Below are 12,350 nucleotides of genomic sequence, written 5' to 3' on the forward strand. Positions count from 1 at the left end.
GTAACTGCAAAAATATCACAGACTTTTCAACGCTGAAAGCAGAAATCTTCTTTTTAATGGTTATGTAACTAACTGTCCAGAAAGAAATGAGTAGATTTTCAAATTATTTCCATTGAAGGATTAGTTAATACTCTAAACAGTCTTTTTAAAAGAAGTTTTACTTCCCCTAAGTATCTATTTGTTTAGAATTATACTTCTGTAGGTAACTAGCTTGTGTACACCTGTTATAAATAAAAGCTTTATCAAAATTGCATTTTGACAACAGTCCTAAGACTACTGAATGTACTAAACACAGTTGTCTGTTGTGTATAAACTGAACCTTTAAGAGGAAGCTCTGGCACAGTCAGTGCACATCCTTCAAAACACACAGGACCCTCTTGTGACCAAACATGTTCAATACGCAAACTGCCTGTCAGGTGCTGGCTGCTATTAACCCAGAAAAATCTTCAGTCCATGTGGCTGGAAGACTGGCAGGAAATAAGGTAAATTTAATTTACAATTGATGTGAGACAAGTCTTTCAGATACAGGTACGGTGACCATTATTAGAGTTTCTAAAATTCACAGTGTTCAGTTGCAATATGTGTATCTTCAACATCAAATTATGTTGTTGAATCAAATTATCTTATTAGCTTATTGAATATTAAACTTTGCTTCCCTCATTTTGAACCTATGTAAATTAAAGTAAATACTTTTCACAGGTTTTACTGTAGTAAGTTATGTCATTTGAACAGTGAATCCTTGGTATACTTCAGGATGCATATATCTGAATTTCTTTTACAACTCTGCACTAGCCAGATTTTTGTGTAGGATTAACATAGGAAAAAGAAGGTAGGCAGATGCATGTTCCCTTGAATATTGAGGCCAGTAGCCCAAGAAGTTTTTTATTATCATTGTTAGTAACAGGCCACGAATTTTGTAGTTGCTCTGCAGAGACTCATGACAACCACTTGTCAGGCTCTTTATCAGAAATTCTGTTGGTCTGCCTGGAGTTTTTTCTCAGTTTGTATAGCTGTAATGGTAAGTGTCTTATAATGTTTTAATATTAGCTTAATTTCTTACTGTTGTTGGGAGTAAGGCCCATTGCTATGGTAATTTTAATACATTTTGGTAAATGCTAGATGACAATAACAAGAAGATATCCTGTGTAGATTGAAGCATGTGTTGCAACTGAATATATGTCTGTATGTGTATATGTATACACATATAAATTTGGAAATAGATCTCTTATTGAAGTGTTTAGAGGTCTAAAAAAATGTTAAAACAACCATTCATTAACAACATATTGTGTGCTTATAGTTAATTCTTAATCACTTTCACTATTTATCACTGCACATAAAAAACCACTAGTTCTTAACACATATTCTAAATTAGCTGGGAGTACATGTTGCAGCAGAGAGAATGCTAAATAGCATAAAATTGAGTACTGGAACAGGTGACCTCTTTCTTCGCCAGTTTTCTGTACTTATGCCTGGTGTTCTTGTGCTCCTCATTCCCCTTTCCTCATCATCTGGTCCTGATTCTGATTAATCTTGTTCTCAATCTTGCCAGTCTCTTGTGACTATTTTGTTCCTTTCTCTTTATATGGGAAATTTTTGCATGGGTCACTGTTCACGTTTTTGCATGTCTCCTAAGTGCAATTATGCAAGTCTTTGATCCTTCAGGGGTAATATTGCTCACATACTTTAGAAAAATGCTTATGTTGTGTTTAGCTATGCCATCAAAATGTTTCAGAGAATTTATGCTCTGTTAATTACTCTAATGAGTCTAAATGTACACTTCCATTTGGGTTCAATGAAAGCTAATACAAATTATGTCCTAATTAATATATGCATAACTTACAGATGTCACAGTCCTCTGTTTTTGTTGTATAGGACCTTAGAATAACAATGCAGGTCAGAGGAGTGCCTATTTATGTGTGAAAACAACAGGATACCAGAGATACCAGGACTAGTAATAAAACACCAATGGTTAGGAAATGCTTATTGAAGATATATACAGCCTTAGGAGTTAGGTGTTTTAGCATTTACAAAAAGCAGTTACCTAATATAAGTAAAACATACCAAAAAATCAGATCAAATGCATGTGACAATTTTATAGAGACCTTTCCTTTAACGGTAAGCTTTTTATTGTGTATTTTATTTCTTCCTATTGTAAAAATTAGTTCTGGATTAGTGTATATATATATATACATATAATTGGACTATGTAGGTTCCAATTAAACAGTACATTTAGCAATTTGTTTAAGCAGTATCTTTTTTTTGCCCCATATAAAGCGTCCGACTACTACTTGTGGTGCAAAAGAAACTGGGTGGAGACAATCTTAGCTGTGATTTCAATGTGATAAATTGGTGGAGAATGTAGGAAAAGTAGTTTATGAAAATTGAGATTCAGCTCCAATGGCATAATGCCTTTAGGAACTCTCTTTGTTATCTTGTCCATTTGCATTATTTTTATCAACACTATTGCTAACTGTTAATAAAAAATCTTAGCCAGAAAAAATACTAAATAAAGCAAACAAAACTTCACCATCTGTAGTCAGACAGTACAGTTTGTGTATATATTTAATATTACATCTCAGTTTAATATCATGGTTTTTATTACATGACAGTCATATGACATATAAGATATATAAAAGTTTGAGAATTTCCCAGTGAATGATTTTTACAGATTGGTTTTGTTAAACTAGTTCGGTACTTTTCCGTGCTGAAAAATTGAATGTACTGTTTCCTCAGGCTTTTTCTTTACTGAACAGTAAAGACTTCATAGGATCGTATGGTCATTGAGTAATTAATTCAGGGATCTTAAGTCTCTAGTCTGACCTCCCGCTCAAGACAGGATCATCTATAAAATTAGATGAGGTAGCTCAGACTTTTTCAAATTAGTTCTTGAAACCTCCAAGGATGTGTACTGCACAATATCTCTGTTCAACCTGTTCTACTGATTTGTGCACCTTATATTACCATTGATCTATTCAAAGGTTTTTTTTGTCTTTTCTGAACTTCATGTCATAAAAGGAAAAAAAAAATCAATAAAATTTTATTGCTGCAACTGCAGGAATGCACTCATGTTTTTAATTACTGTCTTTATTCAGTTATACACTGAGTGGATCCAAAGAAAAGAATAATGCATTTGAGAGAGAAGGATAATCCATCCTTGCAAATATTCATGAATACCATAGCTTTTAGTTTTCAAACAAAAGGCTGTGAATTCGCTAAGTTGAGTACCTGTTATCTGCAGAAACTTTAATTCTTTATCTTCTCTGCTGTATAAGTAAAGAGAAGTAATAGGATAAGTTTTTTTGATAAGTTTACTGTACCTTTTTTTTCTGCTTTACATACTGTATTTCCATTCATAGAAAAACATATTTCAGAAGTTGTTTTTACTGTTAGTGGAACCAATTACTTACTAAGATAAAAGTTACGCAACTGGATATTGAACTCTTTAATCAAGTGAGTAGTAAACAGCCTTTGAATCTCCCTTATACATTACTGTATTTGTGATAAGATGAAGATGTCACGTGATTTTATTCACTTAAAATATACTCATATATACCCATTAGTTTATGTTAAGTAAAACAGTAATTTTAAAATATTCTATTATGAATACTATCTGTGCTTTGGTCTCTAGCCTTAGCATTAAAGAGAAAACACCTGTCGGCAGAACTCCATTAACAAATATTTTCGTTCTGTAGTTTTGACATTTAGGTCTACAGCAGAGCAGGGAAGCTTTTACAAGCTTTCTTGAAGTGCTTCCATAAATGCATAGCTTTAATGTTACATGACTACTTCTGAATTTGAAGGTCTTTGCCCAACATTCCTAAAGTGACCCTGTGACACAAGTCACAGTTAATGAATCCATGTGAACAACGTTCTTACAAATATAAGAGCATCCATCATAAATACCGTAGATCTGGGTACAGATATAAAAAAAAAAAAAACAGCTAAGAAATCACACTGAAGATCTATATTAGAATTTAAAATATCAGCTGCACTGTAAGTTGCTTTCAATCCTTTTCACCAAAATCTTTTCTGTGTTGATAACTTAGTTGCCAAATTACAGCATCTGTGACCCAGACAACCACATTCCCTGGGCTGGCAGAGGCAGAAGGTCACTTAGCATGGCACACACTCAACACTCTCGAGGTTCACAAGTACACGCGCATTCGTGGATCCACTGAGCACTAATATGGCACAGAATCCCTGCCCAGCACTTCTTATCCACCACAAGCATCCACAACTCTCCAGCTAGTCCAGCACGGGGTTCACTGCAAACATGCAGCACTCACGTACTTATCCTAGAGGCACACCAGCACTCATGAGTCCTTTCAAACACAGCATGGATCTTCTGCCTGCCTGATACACCAGCCAATACCCAGACCCCATTACTCACCATTGAGTTCAGCTTAAGATTTGATAGGGAACACTCACTCGCACCGCATGTACACCTGATTTGGGGAAGATACAGACACCAGGCACACAGGCTGTGATCCACAGTCCCACTCCAGCCACCAGCACTGAGCACCTCACTCACTCCAGTCTCACCAGGAGGTGGTTTTAGAACACACACTGTTCCCACTGTTCCCAGTGGTTGGAGGTTAACAGCCTATGCTCAGTCCAATTGCTGATACTGAGATTTCACTGGTTCCTGTAGCTAATAACACTATGGATCACTGTGACACACACACTCCTGTTCTGACTCAAGTAGCTACCACCCAGTACTCTCATACCAGCCCCCCCCCCCCCCCCCCCCGCAGTTTGCACTGTATTTTTATAACAGACAGAGAATGAAATTACAGAGATAGTTGAGAAAAGGTTTAATAAGACAGGAAAACTGCAGCAATCAGGAGCAGAACTCAGCCAGAACAGCTTACTAACTGGTCCTGTTTCATGCATGACCAGCTAGTTTGAATACTTTTTGTTGTCTGTATATTGGAGTACTGATTGATGATAAGCTCAACATGAGCCAGCAATGTGGGCTTGCAGCCCAGAAAGTGAACTGTATCCTGGGCTGCATCAAAGGTTGGAGCATGGCCAGCAGGTCAAGTGGGTGATTCTCCCCTTCTACTCCACTCCCACGAGATGCCACCTGGAGTATTGAGTGCAGTTTTGAAACCCTCAACATATGAAGGATATGGAACTGTTGGAACAGGTCTGAAGGAGGGCTATGAAGAACATCAGAGGAACGGAGGACCTCTGCTATGAGGATGGGCTGAGATAGTTGGGGTTGTTCAACTTGGAGAAGAGAAGGCTCCAATGAGACTTTAGCACCTTCCAGTACTTGAAGGGGGCATAGAAGAAAGCTGGGGAGCGATAGGAGAAGGGGGAACAGCTATAAATTAGACAGGGGAAGATTTAGATTAGACATTTGGAAGAAGGTCTTCACAATGAGAGTGATAAAACACTGGATGAGGTCGCCCAAGGAAGTTGTAGATGCTCCCTCCCTGGAAATGTCCAAAACCAGGTTGGATGGGGCCTTGAGCAGCCTGGTCTAGTGGGAGATGTCTCTGCCCATGACTGGGGGGTTGGAACTAGATGATCTTTAAGGTCCCTTCTAATCCAAGCCATTCTATAGTTCTATGATTCTATCATTCTATGATTCTACAATTCTATGATTCTATGATTTGTTTCTCCTTACTCCCTTTCCACCCTGCATGGGTTTGTGTAATCCTAAAGATGCCTTCATTCATCCCAGACTTGTGTCAGGAATTCCCCCTGCTTTACAGCTTACTGCTTGCAAAGCCCAGGTTCATCTTCACAGAAGCAGAACTTGTAGTTTTTTGATAGCACATCAGTTTGTGTTACTGGCAAGGTTTATTTCTTGTCATTGTCTCTACAGGTTTTTTGGTCAGGTCTGTGTCTCCATATAGTAGTTTTTTGTTCCCTCTTTTTTTACCCTTTTTTACCTTGTAAATTATGAGATTTACAATCAGATAACCTTGCTGGAATAAACATTTTCACATTTTCTCACACTGTTACCAATTAGTGTTTGGTTTACATGACTTCTTCACACTGACCAGGTGATGACCTCACCAACAGGCCACAATACCAGAATCAGACAGACAGGACAGAGTGGTGACAGGAATAGGTTCTATCAACAGCTCAAGGAATGTCAGAAAAGATAAGTTAGCAGGTCAAGTTCAACTAGAAGTCCAAATAATCAAGCAAGTTTATAGTGAAAATACATATCCAAGGTCAATCCAGGAAATCTGTCCACAGACCAGGGTTAAGATCAGGCCTGGTGGTCATCTGGGGTGTGGATACTATAGCTAAAAGGCAGTCCTCAGCTTTGTGTCTGTCTCAACAGAGTGTATGGACATGACATGCTAGAGATCAGTGCTCTTCCAACATACTTCATACAGGAATGTAAAGCCCAGAACTGAGTTTAAACAGAGCTCCTGTGCTAATGGTTAGGGCGGTTGGAAAGACCCATCTGAGGCTAATTAGAGTTGTTAAGCCTTGTTAGTGCACTCTAAGCCCTTGGAATAAAGATGCTATGGGAAACTATGTCAAACATATTGCTTAAGTAAGGATCAACATCATTCTCTGTTTTGTTAGTAATCACACAGCCGGTCAATACACCACAGAACACAAACAGTTTGCTCAGGCATGATTTATTATTGGTAAATTCATGCTGGCTGCTAAAAATCACCCTCTTGTTTTTCATGTGTTTGGAAATGACTTCAAAGAGGACTTTTTCTCTATAGTTTTCCCAATGGCTGAAGTCAGGCTGACTGGACAGTGCTTCCTGGAATCCTGCTTTGTCTCTCCTTGAAGTCCGATTTGATATTTTCTTTTTGTCCCCTAATTAGCATGACTTTTCACAGATGACAGGAAATGATCTTCACGTGATGTAAGCCAGGTGTTTTAGCACCTCCTAATGTACTACATCTGGTCTTATAGATTTATGTATGTCTAGTTAATTTAAATGATCCATAACTTAATCATAACATATCATTGGAAGTGCCTGACTTCTTCAGATTGTGCCGTTGGGTATGTGAACTGGATATGTGTACCAGATCTAAAACTTCCCAAAGCTGCAGGATTGTTGTGGAGAAATTACACTTACTCAAATTAGCTAAGGAAATAGAGATGGCCATTCAAATTGACATGTTTAAATCTTTAATTTGTGATGAAATTATTCAAGCTTTAAGTGTGTGTATTTATTTTTCATTGATTGCAAAGAAAACCTAGGGTACCTAGGCTAATCCGTTTCAGATGAATACACTGACTGCATTACATATTAGCAATGCATTGTGAGAATTTTGCTGTTCTTTATGTAGGCATCTAAAGCATGGGTTAAATAATACATAGCTACCTGAGGCTTTTTACAAGTAGTTTCTTGTTATAGTATAGTCATTATGATGCAAACAACCTTTTGTGGATTTCTAATAATGTTCATTTTATGGGGTAATAATGAAAAACAAAAGTCTAGTTGATTGAAGTGCTGAGTCAACAAGCTTTGAATACTGCACACTAACTAGTCTGAAAAATCATGCCATAGATTTGTTGAACTGGGCAGTTGAAGCTAATGCTGTTGGGCCTGTCTTCACTCTGTAAAATCAGGGTAATACTATCTCTAACAGTGATGTAGCCACAATACATGGTGCCTACTTAATGAACTACTCCCATACTGTTGTACCAAAAAGAGGAACCACGTGAATAATAATTTTTCATTTAGAATAGCTCTAGATTACCATAAGGTAAATAAAGCCTACAGCCATGCATTGTTATTGGGAAACAAAATAATTGGGCAGCTGCTTATTGAAGGAACGTCGTCCATGTCGTGGGCATAATGAGAAAAGTTCATGTAAATAGAGGGTTGTCAGTTTTCATGCAAAAAGAATGATCTGCCACAGAGTCAAATTTCTGCCCTGGTCTTTTCACTGCTGACTTTTAAATTTTACTAGTAACCCTTAAAAAAGATGAGTGTGTGTTTGTAAGGGTTTATAGCAACTACCTATGGCTATATGTGCCACCTATGGCACCACCACTACGACATTTTATAGTTACATTTTGTTCTAGTGTTGTTGTTTGTCCTACAACCAATAGAAGTAAAAATTTATTAAGATCTTAGCTTCTGGAGAGGATTGTACATTCTCGTATTTCCACCAATCTATTTCTCCTTCACTTAATTGCATGCCTTCCTATTAAAAATATATGCAAGCTACTCCTTTCATGTTTTCTAAGCAAAACAATTGACTATGCATTGACTTGAAATTTATCTAATATTTGCTGAAGTTCTAGTGGGAATTCAACTTCTGTACAGAGCTCTCAAGGAAATTATATTTGATTTGAAGGAGAAAGCTTGTAAAACCTCTGCTACCATACTTAGTACGAGTGCTTGTGGTCAAATTGATGATACAAAGCTCTGCTTTTCTTTACTGAAATTGCTCCAGTAGTCAGATCCAGAAGTAGGTTTATGTACCTGTTAACATCCAAATATACTCTCAGAATGTGTGAGCCAAATAAATATGTCAGTAGCTTCTTTAAAAATTAAATTACACTGTGAAAAAACTAACAACATTTACTTAAATTAAATTAAAATTTTTGTGCCGTTGAGACTATCTTGATTTAACAGACTAGGAGAAAAAGACTGAGTAAGGTAGGTAAATTCCCTAAGATAGTTAAGGAAACAAATAGAAAATCTTGTCAATGAGTACCAGCCCTCTATTCCATGCACTAGGCAACAATATTCCTCCTAAATATATATTCAGTGCTTTTCCTTCAAGAATTCATTAGAAATACATAGATTTTTTTTAATCTTCCTCTTCTTCCCTTACAATGAAAAAATAAATCCTCTTTACCACTGAAATCCATCTTATTTAATTAGCTTAGTATTTCTTAATGGCTTCCCAGATGAGTAAAATTAGTAGCAATAATGGAATAACTACATAATATTGAAAGGGAAATGCCTGAGAAATTAAAAGCTTGTAAAAAATACAATGTAGACAGCTGTAATTAAAGACTTGTCATGGTTCCCACTGTCATAGCAATGCTGAACTAACAGGATTTACCTTAGAAAGACTTCAAGCATTTGAAGAGAGGTAAAAAGAAAAAAAAAAAACCCACCAACCCTTGAAATGTATGATACAAGGCTAAAATTAAATAAGGAACAGATGAGTTATAAGGACAAAAGAAGCAGGGTAGAACATGTGAGAAATGAAACTCTGTGGAGTACATTAAGAGCATGATGAGATCTCATTTAAGTCTCATTTTTTACTGAATAAACAGTATAAGAAAAATAAGAGAGTTTTATATGGGTGACGTCTTTTTTCTTGTTTAAAACACATCTATTTGTCTGACTATCTAAATTCTCACTTTTATTTTTTGTTCTTATTTTGCAAAACGTGCACATCCCATCTTTCAGCTTATACAATCCATATATCTCATTATCAGAATAAACACTGCAATGAAGAGGCACATAAAATCATTTGCCCTTTCCTTCTGATGTATTTTGCAACACTTTCAGAGTACATTACCAGATTGTTTTGAGCACTACACAAATTGTCACTGGCTTATACATATATAAGGATGGTTTGAATGACAGTAAAATGATAACTTGGCTGCTTCCATAAGAAGTGCTTATGAATAAAAATGAAAAAATACCCCAAAGAGATGCAGTAAACTTATGAGTTGTATGCTGATTCTCCACTGTAAGCAAAAGTTATTGGATAGCATGTTATTTCTTCAATTCTTAATGTCAAATACATAGTTTGTCAGTTATGACCATTTTCAGACAAAATTGGTGTGTGAGCATGTGTGCATGTCTGTTTTTTCATAGATATCCTTACATTTTTGATAATCAAAATGTATGTTTCTCTTTCAGTTGTCATGCCGCTTCAGATTACTTAGTATGAATATCTCCAACCTGATATTGAAGGAATAAAATAGGGACTTGTATAGACAAGAAACCAACAGAATGCTAATAGGCCCGTGGAAGCCCAGATTGTTGATAAGTTATTTGGAATAAATGCTGCCTGGCTTGAGTAAATTTGTAGGCCCAAAGGCATGGAAAACAGAGTATAAGCACTGTACCCTGAAATTTTGAAACATTTCCTTCAAAACAACTGACAAAAAGAAAATCTACATTGTTCTTTAAGTAACTGAGTAATTTTCATTCTTCTAGGTAAAACAAATAGATCACACTTGCATTTTGTGATTGTTATCATGATAAGTTATGATACTGAAGCTTTCAATAAACAAACATATTGATTTCTGGAGTGTAATGAAAAAATATTTCTAATAGTCTTATTGGCATAGCTGAGAGACATGATCACTTTCAAACAACTTTTATTTATTCTCTAAAACCATTTAATGAGTAATGTCAATTAAAAAAAATAAAAAGCCTTCACATCAATAATTTCAGCAGTGACCGTGCCTGGCAAGAGCATTGGTAATAGCAGAATTGATAATTTAATTGGCATACCCAAGGCAGTAGTTAGTAATATTAATAGTTCTTCTGCAACATTTTTCATCTGAAGACCTGAAAATGCATTATAGAGGAAGATAAGTCTCTCTGTCTTCTTCAAAAAGAAAAAGAAACAAAAATAGAGGCTTTACCACAAGGTGTAAGGAAGATTTGACTGGAATTCAGGTACATAATCACCCTCTTCATTTTCATCTGTCACAGATGATTCATGTCTTGTTTCAGTCACCAAGACATTAATTAGATTAAATTTCTGTTATAAAAGGTAGATTCGCTATAGAGTGAGTAGCTATGCTCAAACTTGTGATGCAGTAGCGTAAGTTCAGATGCTGAATTATTTTTGGAAACACCTTAGGTTGTTGAATGCATTCACATGGAGCTGGCAGACATGGCAGAGGACCCAGTAAACCTATGATCTTCTGGAGTATCAGTGTAGAGGCCAGATAGAATAAATTAGGACATTTAAAACAACCTAAGAAAACAGTGTTTAAGGAACAGACTCCTGCCACAGCTAACTGCATTCAGGAGTATAATGTTGGGCAATTTAATAGCTCACTATGATCATAGTTGATGCTTAGACATTTGACATATCTCAAGTTCAAATATATCCAAATAATAATTTTGACTCAGTTCTACTCAAAAATCAGCACTAGCTATTTGCTAAGAAAAATATGGTCTTTTAGGGTCTTGCTTTTACTTTTGTGCAGAATATTTCCTTCCACTACGATACATCCTCTGCAAAGGCATTTCAGAATGTGTATGTCTCTCAGACAATATCATCTTCTTGAACTGTGTGATAAGTACTTCTTGTAAGGGTGGGAAGGAGGTGGAAAAGTTAGAAATGAACGAAGGAAGTTGGGGAGAAGATGGGTGTGAAGAAGGTGGTTTCATGTTTATCTTTGTTTCTCACCTTTTTTTCCCCAAGTTGAGTTTCTTTTAGCTGTGACAGCAATTAGTAAGAAAATTCCCTATGTTTGTCACCATACTTAAACTCTTTCATCTTATTTTCTCTCCTGTCCTCTTGAGAAGGGGGAGTGAGAGAGCAGATGGCCAAGGTTAACGCACCTCAACGTAACAGGTTAAAATACATTAAAACAGGAATTCATTAATGTCTTTTGATGCTGTTGAACTACTAAATATAGTAACAATTAAAAGAATGTTTGTAATTTAGCTGTTTAATGTTTTGAAATCCTTATTAAAATGTTGATTTCTTATTTCAGGATAAAGATGACAGGAATAAATTTGAATAAGGGGACTGAAGTGGATAAAATTTTGCCAGATACTTTTACACAGTGTGTTCCAACCATGAAGTAGAGGGGGAAAATACTAGCCTTCTCTGTTTTTGATGATTTTCTTAAGTCAGAATAATGAAACCTTGTGCACTCAAAAGAATTCCAAAACCCAGCCTAAAACACTGCCTTTATTTTCTTTTCTCTTTTCTTTCTTTCTTTCTTTCTTTCTTTCTTTCTTTCTTTCTTTCTTTCTTTCTTTCTTTCTTTCTTTCTTTTCTTTTTTTTTTCTTTTCCTGTTTTCAAAGTTATAGCTTTTCAATCCAATTATATACCTCTTGTCTTGATCTGCATGAGTGGGTAGGGGGGGAAAAAACAGGACACATGTACACATAAAACCATTACAATCACTTATCCGTTGTTACTCATCTCTACGATACAAGCATTCTCTTTTCCATCTTTCTATTTTTTCCTTCCTCTTTTGTTTTTTTGCTATGGCATTAACTTTTAGTTTCCCCTTCAGTTTCTTCAGTTTCATTGCATTGAGTGTATACCTGCTAGAAAGGGTACAAGGTTCTGTGTCACTGCTTATATGTTTCTGTTGTTTATATTTAATTACTCTTCTGTTTTATCTGATGAAGGCACAAAGCTAACATTTTACCCTTGAAAATATTTGTGAAATTTTTGATTGGAAC

The sequence above is a fragment of the Cuculus canorus genome, chromosome 1, assembly GCF_017976375.1.
Source record: "Cuculus canorus isolate bCucCan1 chromosome 1, bCucCan1.pri, whole genome shotgun sequence".
Lineage (NCBI taxonomy): Eukaryota > Metazoa > Chordata > Aves > Cuculiformes > Cuculidae > Cuculus > Cuculus canorus.